We start from the raw sequence: 13,405 nt of genomic DNA on the forward strand, positions 1-13,405 counted from the left end.
TATGTGTCTCAGATTCATTATTTTTTAATGTATCAAGTGAAGCTTCGATGAAATATTTGTCGGACAAGTTAGTGACTTCATACCAATCAAGTTATCTGGTGAATAAATTGTTCCTACGAGAAAAGTTGTATACCTTGAGGATGAAATATGGAGACTCGGTGATAGAACATATGAACACCTTTAATATTGTAGTAAGCCAGTATTGTTTGTTGATATTAAAATTTCAGATGAAGATAAGTGCATCAATTTTTTTTGTTCTCCACTAGATACATGGGAAAGTCTACCTTTTATAATAGGTAGCAATGCAACTACCTTGCAGTTTGTTCAAATAGTCTCATCCTTGTTGTTGTAGGAGATGAGACAAAAAATATGGAGGGCTAGAATTTTGATTCCTTGTCTATATGAGGATGGTCCCAGAACATAAACAAAAATAAGTCCTCGAGTGGGAGATCTAAATCTCTAGGAAAACCTATAAAGGTGTGCTAGAAATGCAAAAAAGAAGGGTACTTCAAAAGGGACTGTAAATCTAAATCTTCTAAGAAAGGAAAGAGATCTGATGATACTCATTTTGTAGAGGAAAAAGCCACCTCATATGAAGGTGGGGATGCCTACTTGGCTTCCTCTTCAAGTACACATGTAGATCATGAGGCATGGTTAATTGACTCAAGTGCATCCTTTCACTTCACTCCCAATGAGAAATATGATGGTGGTGATGTCTTCTTATGGGATGATAGTAAAGCTATAATTGTGGGTCATGGAGAAGTCAAGTTGAAGTTGCAATGTGGAAGGATTAGAACACTTTCAGGGGTTTTGGATATTCCTGCATTAGCCAGAAATTAGATTTCTATAAGTAAGTTGGATGATGCAGGTGTAAAAACAATGTTCGAGAAAGATACCTACAATATCGTTCAGGGAACGCTATTATTGAAATGGGGATTTTTGATTGAAACTCTGTACAAGCTTCAGGGTAGCATTGTTATTAATAGGTGCAACAATTATGTGGTTCCTGAAAGTGGAAAAGAAAATATAGTGGGCTCTAGAGAAAAGACCATGCTATAGCATCAAAGGTTAGGACATATTGGAGAGAAGGGCCTTCAAATACTTCATGGTAATGGTATGGTAGAAGGTACGTCTAATTTCTCTCCTGATTTTTATTTCTGTAAAAATTGTGTATATAGGAAGTATAATCGAGTGAGTTTCCCCTCTAGTGCTAAGAGGGAAAAACGAATATTAGAGATTGTGTACAATGATGTGTTTGGAACTGTGTTGGTTCCATCACTGGGTAAGTATGTGTACTATTTATCATTTATAGATGACTTCTAAAGGAATACATGGATATATTTCCTCATGAATAAATTTGAAGTCTTTGATAGGTTTAAAGAATTTAAGGCTCTGGTGCAAAACTAGACAGAGAAGAAGATAAAGGTGTTAACGATAGATAACAATGGAGAGATTTGCAAGAAGGAATTTGCAGAGTTTTGTAAGAAGTGTGGTATAGAATGGCATAAGACTACTCAATACACACCTCAGAAAAATGGAGTTGTTGAAAGAATGAAGAGGACGTTGATGGAAAAGGCAGGAAGCATGCTCGGTGGTGTTGGGTTAGGACAAGAATTCTAGGTAAAGGACGTGGAGACTACATGTTACCTCATCAACAGATCACCTTTATCATCATTGGAGGACAAAACTCCACAAGAGGTATGGACTAGTAATAAACCTTCTCTTTCAGATCTGAGGGTATTGGGATGTGATGCATATGTACATGCTTCAAAGGAGAAAAGAACAAAGTTGGATAGAAAATATAAAAGGTGCATCTTTATTAGGTATAACAATGGCTTAAAATTTTATATGATTTGGAACCCAAAAACAAGGAAGGTTGTGTACATCTAAGATTTGGTGTTTAGAGAGGTGAAATATGTTATTAAACATGAATTCCTACCAAAGGAACCTGAGAAGATAGATTTTTAGCTAAAGGAGGAAGAATCAGACTCTACAGCAGAAGAGGAATCAAAAGATGAAGAGCCACAAACTCCAGTTGTGAGAAGATTAGTTCAAGAAAGAAGGTAGTAAAAAAGGTATAGTCCATCTTCTTTCTTTCCAAATTTTTCATTACCTATTATTGATGTTGATCCTAGAACTGTGATAATGGCAGTAGATACAAAGGATGAAAAACTCTTGAAAGAGGCCATGTTTGATGAAATGTCATATTTGCATAAAAATGAGGCCTGGGATCTAGTGGAGTTGTTTCCTGGAAGGAAACCCATTGGAAGCAAATGGGTGTTTAATAAGAAGTTGAATTTAGAAGGAAAGGTGGAGAAATACAAATCTCAGTTGGTAGAAAAATATTATTCTGAGGTGCCGAGAATTGATTTTGGTGATATTTTTTCTCATGTTGCCAAGGTAGCTTCTATTAGATTATTTTTCTCTATTGTCGCTACTTTTGATTTTGAGGTAGAACAGGTGGATGTGAAGACACCATTTCTTCATGGGGATTTAGAAGAAGAGATCTACATGAAGCAACATAAAGGCTTTCCAGTGAAGGGTAAGAAAGAACTAGTATGCAAGTTAAAAAATTCTCCGTATCAGTTAAAATAGTCACCAAGGATGTGGTATCAGAAATTTGATACATTTATACAGAGAATTGGCTTCATCCGAAGAAAAACAGATCATTGTGAGTATTTTAAATTATTTGGTCACTGTGTTATTTATCTGGTCTTGTATGTGGATTATATGTTGCTAGTTGTAAATAACGAAGAAATTATCCAGGATTTGAAGACCCAATTGTCCTTTAAATTCCACATTAAAGGTCTTGGTGCTACAAACTATATTTTAGACATGGAAATTAAACAAAATCAGGAAAAGAGGAAGCTCTAGTTAAAATAGAGGAAGCATGTCGAGACAATACTCCAGATATTTAATATGTGGGATAGTAAACTAGTGAAGGTTCCTATTCCTGTAGGTGTAAAATTATCTACTGAATAGTTTCCCATGACACAAGAAGAGGAAGAGAACATGTCTCAAGTTCCATATGCAAGTGAAGTCAGTAGCCTAATGTATGCAATGGTATGTACTAGACTAGACATTACACATGCAGTGCAAGTATTGAGCAAGTTTATTTCAAAACAAGGGAAGGAGTATTGGACAATAGTGAAGCAGGTTTTTAGGTATTTGCATGGCACTAGTGATTATGGTTTGTGCTACCAAGGAACATCAGGATTGGATAGATTTTTGGACATTTATAGCTTTGTTGTTGCAGACTAGGATGGAGATCTGGATCAGAGAAAATCTACAATTGGGTATGCGTTTAACCTATTTGGAGTTGCAGTTAATTGGATGAGTAAGAGGTAGTCTGTAGTGGCACTTTCAACTACAGAGGCAGAATACATGGTAGCCACTGACACAAGCAAGGAAGAAGTTTGGCTACAGAGATTGTGTTCAAGTATAGGGTTAGTATAAGATCTATAAGGATAGACTGTGACAACTAAAGTGAAATTTTCTTGGCAAAGGATTGTGCTTATCATTCAAAGAGAAAGCACATTGATGTTTAGTATCACTTTGTGAGGGATATGGTTGAGGATAACGAGGTGTTTCTCGTAAACGTGGGAAATTTGAAGAATACTATAGATGCATTGATAAAGTCTCTAAGCACTGAGAAGTTCTCTTGGTGTATAGAAATAATGGGTGTTGTAGAGATGGATCAATGACTAATATCTCTTGTGGGCCCATGTGGAAAGAAAACAATAAGTGGGAGGATTTTGGGTGTGTGTTATATTCTTTCCATGACTACCCCATGTGCGGGGGGGGGGTCACAGGGGGGGCGATATCCCCTTCTACACATTGCATCAGGTGCAGCATGGGGGTCATAGGAGGGGTGACTTTCCCCCTTGTTGGGGGATATGGAGCGGGATGGTAGCTTCCTTGCACGGGGTCCAAGGAAACACCGTGGGAAATTTGTTTTAGACTCTCTATTAGGTAGGTAGACCTACCTATGGTTTTTTGCATGGATTTCAAACATGGTTTTGGGCATGCTGGTTTTTTGTCCTTGGTATTTTTTAGATCAAGTGAAGGGAACTATGATTATCTTCTAATCCATGGTTAATTGATTGGGTTTTAGGTATGATTCATCATGTATATATCTGTATTGTAACATTAAAAGGAAAATAATTAAAAATCAATCTAGTAGTCCTAGTTTTGGGATTTAGGGAAAAATATATATGTATATCTATTTTATTTTCATTCTCTCACTATTTTTTATTTTCTTCCTTTAAGAATTCCTTTGCAAGTAATTTTTATATGGGGTTAAAACCTACAGTCCTAAAAGGAGTGTTAAAAAAAATACCATCCTATATCTATACATAAGCATAACCTTGAAAAGAGACAATAAAAAGGGTTGTAGAATAATACTAAGTGTAAGGTGATGAAGTTTCCTCCTTCAACTAGAATTCCATATTCAATACTTTAGAGGTTAGTGGTTGCCATGATTCTTGATGGCTAGTGTTAGGCTTGGTAACATCAAATCCCATTGACAATGGATTGTTTACTTCCTCATCTAACTTCTATCTCTACGTGAAATATATCTTCGACAATGACCTTGGATTTTCCATGGAGATATTGTTATCCAATATACCTTCATAATCTACCTTTTTTTCTTCTATATCTAGGGTGATGACAACTTTTGCCAACCAATATATCTCTGCAATCTTATAAAAATTGGTATCTCTAGTATAATAGTGAACTAGGTAAGACATTAGAGCCTGGACCTCATTTAAATTTTTTGTTGCATATAGATATATTTCCACATACTCCATGACTCTTTGAATCTACTCCAATTCACTATAAACACCCTTTAAGCAAAGACCATAATAAGTATTGTCTACTTCCCAATATTCACCAACTATTTAAGAGGGGTGGGTGGGATGAGACTCTACCAACCTACACCCCTTTTCTTGACCCTTATTCTATTTACATCCTCCTCTAACATATTACTTTCCATTAACATGGAACATTCCCTTCATCAGACTACGACTCTAATTATTATCTCACTAAACTATCATATCTAGAGAAAATATTCCTATTTCCTAAGATCTTATTACAAGGAATTGAATTGGCCCTATCCCTCCCAGCCACTTCTTCTTAGAATTGTTGGTTGAAACACCTAGATGTTAAATCAAGCCTCCTATCTCTATATAAATAGAACCCAAAAACAACATGGTGTTCCTGAAATAAATATACATAGGACCTTTCTCACTTGTTAATAGATGAAACAATTGAGATTGGGAAGGTATATATCTTGGTGTTCTATTCACGCCGTTAAAATATATAAACTTAAATAATTGCTAAGAATATATAGATGACCAATCGAACAAAAACAACACGGTGAATTTTTATGAATTTTAGTTTGGTATTAGATATTCTCTCATACATTGGCATTGGAGGAACCTATGCACCAATATTGTAACTACTTCGTCGACCCCCAACTAAGGATCATAACTTTCCCTACATACTGTAATATATATAAAATCCTTCACTCATGTATTCATTGAGTCAGATTGAGGATAATTCTTTGTCCCTCAACATTATCCTCACATCGTTCATTCCCAAGTACATAATTTATTATGCTTAGATAAGATAGTATAAATGGCACGATATCATGGGGTGGTAAAATTGTTACTGTATAATACTATTAATAAATAATTTTTTTATTATTTTCATTCTCCAAAGATATCAAGGAAATGTACCATTTGAAATAGATTTTTCCATATATATTTATATGCAAATGGATTGAACACTGTCAATTCAAAATCTTCTTAACACAAAAGGACTCTCATAAAGTATTTTGCAATGATTATGCATTAAATCTTTAGAGGAACTCCAAGAGAAATTTGTAAATAAATATGATTCTACTAATATAGTGACAATAGAAATATTAATACAAATTTCTTTTTTAACGCTATATCTATGTATATTAGTGTGAACTATGGATGGAAAATACTCTATTAATCAATTACAAATGAACTTGTTACTCTTAAAAAATTGTCGATTACATGAAGTTTATTATAAAAATGTTGAAATTATAATAAATAATATTTTTTTATAGTTTTTCTTTATATTTTAATAAAAAAATACTATGAATATCTTTGTGTAACGATTCCTGGTTGATTTTCTATGTAAATAAAATAAGACCAAGTTCATGGGACATGTATTCCATGTTAGATGGTTGGAAAACCTCCCTAATGGGAATCACTTTCAGTTTATTAATGTCTCCGGAAATTCACAAATAAAAAGAGGAAATAATTGGCATTTAATTATGAGAAATATGGAGAATAGGAGAAAATGAAGGTGAAGGGACACAAATTTTCATGACAAGGAAATTATAGAAAAATGAATGAAAATGAAGAAAATAAAGGCAACAATGATAAAAAGGAACCTGAGAGACAATTGACAACTTTTGCCTCAGTCTTTGATCTAGATAAACAAATGAAAGAGGACAAGCACTTGGATAAGAAAGTAAGGAAGGCAAAGGTGTGTAAGAAAAATATTGGACAATGGTAAGTAAGGACATAAATTCTTTGTGGGTTGTAGGTAATAGTATGCATGTGATATTTAGCATGATTATTTTTGGATGCATGATATATGCATGTGGTTCCTTTGTTATGTGTTGTCATTAGTATGGGGATTTTATTGGAATGATATTGCTTTCATCCTTACCTATTCATTTCCTGGACACCCATGTTGTTGTGGATTTTCCACTTGTTCTTTTTTATTGGTGCTCAAATTCCCTATGGCTGTGGGTTGGAACAAATGCTCTAGAATCCCTAGAACATTCTCTGTTAAGTTACTATTTCCTGGAGCCATAGGTTTAGAAAAATGCTCTAGAGCCCTTGGTGGGTTGAGTTACTATTACACAAAGCCACAGTTCAAACAAATTCTTTGGAGCCGTGGAAGGTTGTGAGTTGAGAAACTAGTTACTGGAGCCTAGGGTAACTTGGGTAGAGACTGATCTGGTTCATATTAGTGATTTATATACTGTAAAGGTGGAATCACTATGGTTGAGAGTTGAGGTGTTTTGGCCTATGGAATTCTTGGTTGGTTTTGTCTTGTTTAATCCATGAGATCCCACATTCATGATTGGAATATGTGACTGGGATGATTGGTTGAAAGAGAAATTTGGTGCAAAACAATGTATGGTTGGGTGGTACATCGAAGTCCTTAACTTGGATGGAATTTTCAAATGTTAATACGAGATGTTTTCCTGTTGTGATGTATGAGAATTTTTATTGACTATGATGGTGATGTTATGGTTGTTTTTCCATGGTTTATATGTTGGCTACTTCTTGCTTATATGTTGGTTATATGATGTATTATATCTATTTCTCTCGAATTTTTTTGTTAATTTATTGAATGGTTGTTGAATGCATGGACTTACAAGTGTTTTTGCATCTATCTAGAGATGTATTAAGGCCTTCTTGGGGATTCTTAGGTGAAGACTATCATTTTATGAATAGATATGCATTCACCAACTATAAATTACATGTTTTCCATATCTTTAAAAATATTGTTTTTTATGGATAAGCTGGTATCTAGGTCAAGTTATTGCTTCAAGTTGAGTTATTGTCATTTTCATGTCAATTATGATTTTAGAAAGTTTCAAACAATTTTGGCTAGTGGTTTGGAGTCTGGCTTGAAAAGGTGGCATAAATCCAAGGACTCCATGATAAAAAAATGAAGTATTTAGGCCATAAACTCATGAAATCAGGCTTGTGAATTTGGTTGGAGACCTATAACCACACCCTGTCCTTGTTATGAATGTGGATGGCGTGATAGGTTAGAGAAACAAGGGTCTAGCTTAGGAATTAAAAAAATGGTGTGGTTGTTTAGTTCCTTACCAATCTGTACTCCTTGAAGGATTTTTGTATGTGTTCGGTTTATAGGATCCACTCCTTAACTTGAACATTGGAGTTCAAATCATATCATAGTGACACTCATTTAATGCTTACCCTATCAAGCTTGTGAATTTAGGTAAATTTGGGAGGGGTGGTTACAAAGTGTTATCACAACAGGTTATGCTCTCTTTGGGTAATATCTAATACCACACAGTGGTATCAGAGCTTCTATGTTCAAACAATTGGTTTGGATGGGAAAATCCATTTATTTAGGTATACATAGTAGGCCATACATGCATCATGGCGGTAATTGTGTAGTTTGTGTCATCATGATGTTGATATGTTTGTTGAGATGGAGTAGGAAATGCAAATTATGAGATAAAATTGTCATACATTTTTGTATGTTTTGGGAATATAGGCATGATGGTTAATTACTTTTATACAAATTATGATTATATATATGCATCTAATTCTATCGTTGGTATCGTTACATGCATGGTAAATGCTAGTTAATCAGTGTGGACATATGCATGTGTCGGATTTTCATGCATGCTAGTTAACTTGTCGTTATATGCATTATAGTTATATGAATAATGATTAGGGTACTTGTAGCTAATAACTTGATGTTATATGTATCATAATATTCTGGATTGGAATGTGTAGATGGTCATGGTTATGGTATTCAAGTACGAGACAATATATTTGTGATTGACTTGTGTAGATGTGATAGCCTCCCCTAAGATACAATGAGGTATGGTTTTCATTAATGCCAAAAATAGTAAAATGTGCTACAATTAAGGAAACCGAAAAACTGAAAGAAACAATGGTATGTTTTTGGGAAATAGAAGATCATGGATGAAGAGCAAACGGGTGGACTACGGTTCACACAACTCCCTTGAGAGGCATAATGGGAAATCTAAGGAATGGAATAATGGAATGATTATGTTGCATGTTTTCTAGTTCAAAATATATGAGAAATGGAAATCAAGTTTTGGAATGTGTTTGAAGTTTAGTACAGCATTGGAGATCCTATTTCCATAATTGGGCATTGTAGATCGGGCCATTATACTACTTTCTTCCTTCTACCTTAGTGTGGACCATGGATACTAAGGGGGTATTTTTATAATTTATTTGAATGTTTGATTGATTTCATGATATGAGTATGTGTCTATAAGCTTGCATGAAGGAATGATCTTGTTTTAAGATGGTTTTACTAACACAATATGTGCTAAGACGACTGATGTGTACTTGAGTGCAGGTGGGTGCTAGTTGTAGAATTATGACTAATGATTGTGATTTGATTACAAATTATGACATGGTTTTTAGTCCTCGTAAACGTTGAGTTTCAAAATAATAGACACAATGTCCTGATAGTTGGATCATGTGACTGGCATATGTGAACAGTTGTAGGACAACATGCTTGGTATTAGTATGACAAGATAATAATTGATTTGTTTATATAACAAACAACTAGGTGATGTGATAGCACATAATAACACTCAATTGCATTAAGGAAAAGGGGTAAAAGAAATGAATTGGGTGAGAATTCCATTGGATATATTTCATAAAAACAATTCCAAAAGGATGAGTGTTTTGCATGAATACAAGAAGTATTCTTAATCTTGATATTGTCTGAACTTATGCAAATATGTTCTATATTCATGAACATGTATTTGACAGGTTGTTATCTAAGACTAATATTTGAGATAAGAGGTTGAGTTTTAATCTTGTAAGGGCATGAATAAAGGCATAAGTTAATGTTGCATGAGGTATATATAACAATTGTTTTCTAGTTATAGCTAGATTCATTAAGGGAACTAGAATCCCTTGGGAAATGATATGTGTATGTGTTCAATTACAAGGGAACATGCTTGGCACAAAAAGCTAGAGTAACTGGTACATTGTATATTTATTTATGCACTGGTAGTGTGTGTTTATGGCAGTATGAAGCACATATATGCATGGAGAAGACATTGCCATGAAATATTGAAGAATGTTTGTGTTGAGCTTTCCTTTTGAAGCACTACGAACCATGGGATTGATTCATGGTTTTTTTTTGCTAGTTTTTTTCTTTTTATTTTTCATGATTTGTTTTCATTTGACTTACGATTTTGATTGTGTTTATTTCATGGCCATGCCACTTTGTTTGTGGTGTTGTATTGTACTAGTTTCCCATGGTTTTCTTTTATTTTCTTCTTGTTCTTTCCTACTATGTCTTGAGAGTCTTTGGATTTGGTTGGGGAAAGAGGAAAACTAACGGATCTCGGGGAGAGTTGGATGAAACCAAATAAGGAATGTAAGACTCAGATGAAGATAGGTGTATGAATAAGGGTAACTAAAGGAAAGAACATGACAATCGGTTTGGTTGGCTAGGTCAATTGGAATAAATAGATGGTGGAAGGATAATCATGAAAATGGTAACATGAAAGGTAAAGTAAATGGATTTGAGGCACCATATGCCTTGGATATGTTGGGAACTATTGTTCGCAATGTTGTTCATGTAGTGTAGCGATAAAGGGAGTAATCTTAACCTTGATCTTATGAACACTAGTAATTATGTTGGGATGTGTGTAGTTGTATTCCATTGCTTGACAGGTCATCAGGGATCATTCTTGCAGAATAATGATTTCCTTATGTAGGAAAATGACATGAAGAGCTTCCTAGTATTATGGGGAATCAAGTGGATAGAGCAGCCCTAATAAATTTATGAGATTAGTATCATGTCGATATTATTTGATATTATATTCTTATAACTATGCCTATATTTATGTTATGGATAGGTAATGCTAAGGAATACATCAACAAAATGAAAGCAGTGAAACTTGGTGCATGCTGGAAAAATCATGAATAGTGGAAAGAACCATAGTTCCAGAATTTGGATTCTAAATTCACGCAGCAAGGAGTGGGAAAGGAACTAGGTGCAACATTTCCTGTTCCAGACACTGTGGTCTTTGGATGTGTAATATTGTTGTTGTGTACATGTGGTGTTGTGTAGATGTTGTACATGTGATGTTGTGTATATGTTGTACATGTCGTGTTGTGTACATTTTGTACATGTGGTGATGTGTAGATGTCGTACATGTGGTGTTGTGTACATGTTGTACATGTGGTGTTGTATACATGTTGTACACGTGGTGTTGTGTACATGTTGTGTATGTGTCATATATTTGGTGTTGTGTACATGTTGTACATGCGATGTTGTGTACAAGTTGTGCATGTGGTATTGCATACATACATTGTTACTACGTTATGTGTATTGTGTAGTCATTGTATCATGACATGTGTATTCATTTTGTGGTACTATTGTACATATATGTATTATAAGGTAAACTATGTGTGGGTGTATGTGTTGTGATGTACATTGTGTGTATGTGTACATGATTGAAGAGAAGAGAAGGCACTAGATGATTGTCAAGTTTGATAATTGATTTAGTGTGTGTACAAAAAGGATAAAGAGCAAAGGAAAAAAGAAAAAAATTATTCAAAAGATAGGTATCAATATTTTATTTCACTTTTTATTGTCCATGTGATCTATGATATGAATTTATGATGGTTTTATTTGAGCTAACTGGATGTGATATGTTTATACATGATGATTTAATAGAAGATATATTTTGACTCATTGTGATAGGAAGTAAACAGAACTGTAGGTGCACCCTATTATTGTGATATCAATGAGGTATGATTTGAACTTATTTCAATAAGTTTTAAATCTAATGGAACCTATGTTCATGGAACATGAAAGGATGGAAAATTCCCAGGTTTTGGGTGCTGCAAAATGCTCAGTTTGGGGGTTCGAACTGGTTTCTAAATTCTTAACACTAACAGTAAAAGGAAATTGGAACATGCAACAGTATGTTGGTAATGTATTCTAGAGTAGGGCCATTATGGAAACTTGTGCTTGATAGTGTCCATTTATTTCCATGAGAATGCTATAACCAGTATGATGTTATTGAGGTAGGGATATGCCTCATCTTTCGGACCTTTTGATGCGAGGAAACCTTGACAAGGGATAAATCATCAGAGGGACTATGTAGTGCAGACAAGGATGCTAGTGGAACTTGGAAGGTGTGTGACTACATGGAAGAGGGTGACCAGATTACTTGAGCGACTATATACTAGAGAAGAGAAGGTTGGGGAATTCATTTATTTTGGTCATTAGCATTTCCAGATGGAATCAGAAACACATTATGAGTGTTCCCTCGAACAATGAGCTAGTAGCTATTCACTAAGAGAACATGTAGCACAAGGATTGTAGTGCTAGACATTGGATGCATATTTTCATTTTCACAATGGATTCTAGACTTTATCCCAAAGGTGTCAATCATGGTACTATTTTGAGGGTGGAGGTATGAGCCTATGGATTCCCTTGCTGCCAATACAAGAATTGTATCCTTTTATTTGCTGGTTGAGAAAATGTGCATATGTGTATATATGTATATTATTATAAATACTATATTGAGTTGTGTTTATTAAGGTCCATACACAGTATGATTACTTTCTAGTTGAAACAAATGTGTATGAGTATGTATGTGTGTTAGGAAACTAGCTCACAAAAGGATAGAAAAGATAGATCAACACCTTAGAATTCAGCCTCTTAGAGGGGGCAACCTCCTTTACATTACACAAATGAACAATTCTTGGATGATACAAGTGACTAAAACTCCCTTCTATATATAGGTTTCTAAGGGGCACAATATAATCAAGCCGACATAATTGTATAACATAAGTGCACAAAAATAACAATAGTGGGTTTCTATGGGGAATACTATTAACAGTATGGGGATAATAGAGGCATAATAATAACAATAAGGAATACAATGACAATAGTAATGGGGGAATCACTAGTATTATAGGGGCCTAACATGCCACTCTCCTTCTGAAAAGTGTTTACCTCAATGCTTGAGTAGTTCTGGATGTTTTTTTATAAAATTCTCATCCTCCCAAGTGGAATCTTTAATGGATAAGTTCTTCCACTTGATGAGATACTCCAAAATTGATCGATTTCATAGTTGTCAACTTCTTGTTTCTATAACTACTTCCTATTCTAATATGATTTTCCCTTCCTCATCAAGTTCTAGAAATATTGTTTGAACTAGAAGCTTGTTGCCCATAACCTTCTTTAAACACAAAACATGGAAAATTGGGTGCACTTGAGAAGCTGTAGGAAGCTCCAATTTGTATGCCATAGTACTAATCTTTTGCAACACCTTGTATATACCATAATACTTTGGTGATAATTTATTATCCTTCTTAGCTTGCTTGAGGGACATTTGTTTATATGGTTGTATCTTTAGGAATACCCAGTCACCTACATCAAAACTTCTTTTACTACCATGTTGATCTTCTTGTTGTTTCATTCTATTTTGTGCCAACGTGAGGTTATCCTTTAAGAGTTGGAGAACTTGTTGTTGATGCTCAATGTGATGTTCCACTACTTGAACCTTAGAATTTTCTCTTAAATATGATGTGATGGATTGTGGATGATATCTATAAAGTGCCATAAATGGGGTCATTTTTGC

The sequence above is a fragment of the Pinus tabuliformis genome, chromosome 2_1 (assembly GCF_031772625.1).
Source record: "Pinus tabuliformis cultivar Carrire ecotype Pingquan chromosome 2_1, CPIR1, whole genome shotgun sequence".
Lineage (NCBI taxonomy): Eukaryota > Viridiplantae > Streptophyta > Pinopsida > Pinales > Pinaceae > Pinus > Pinus tabuliformis.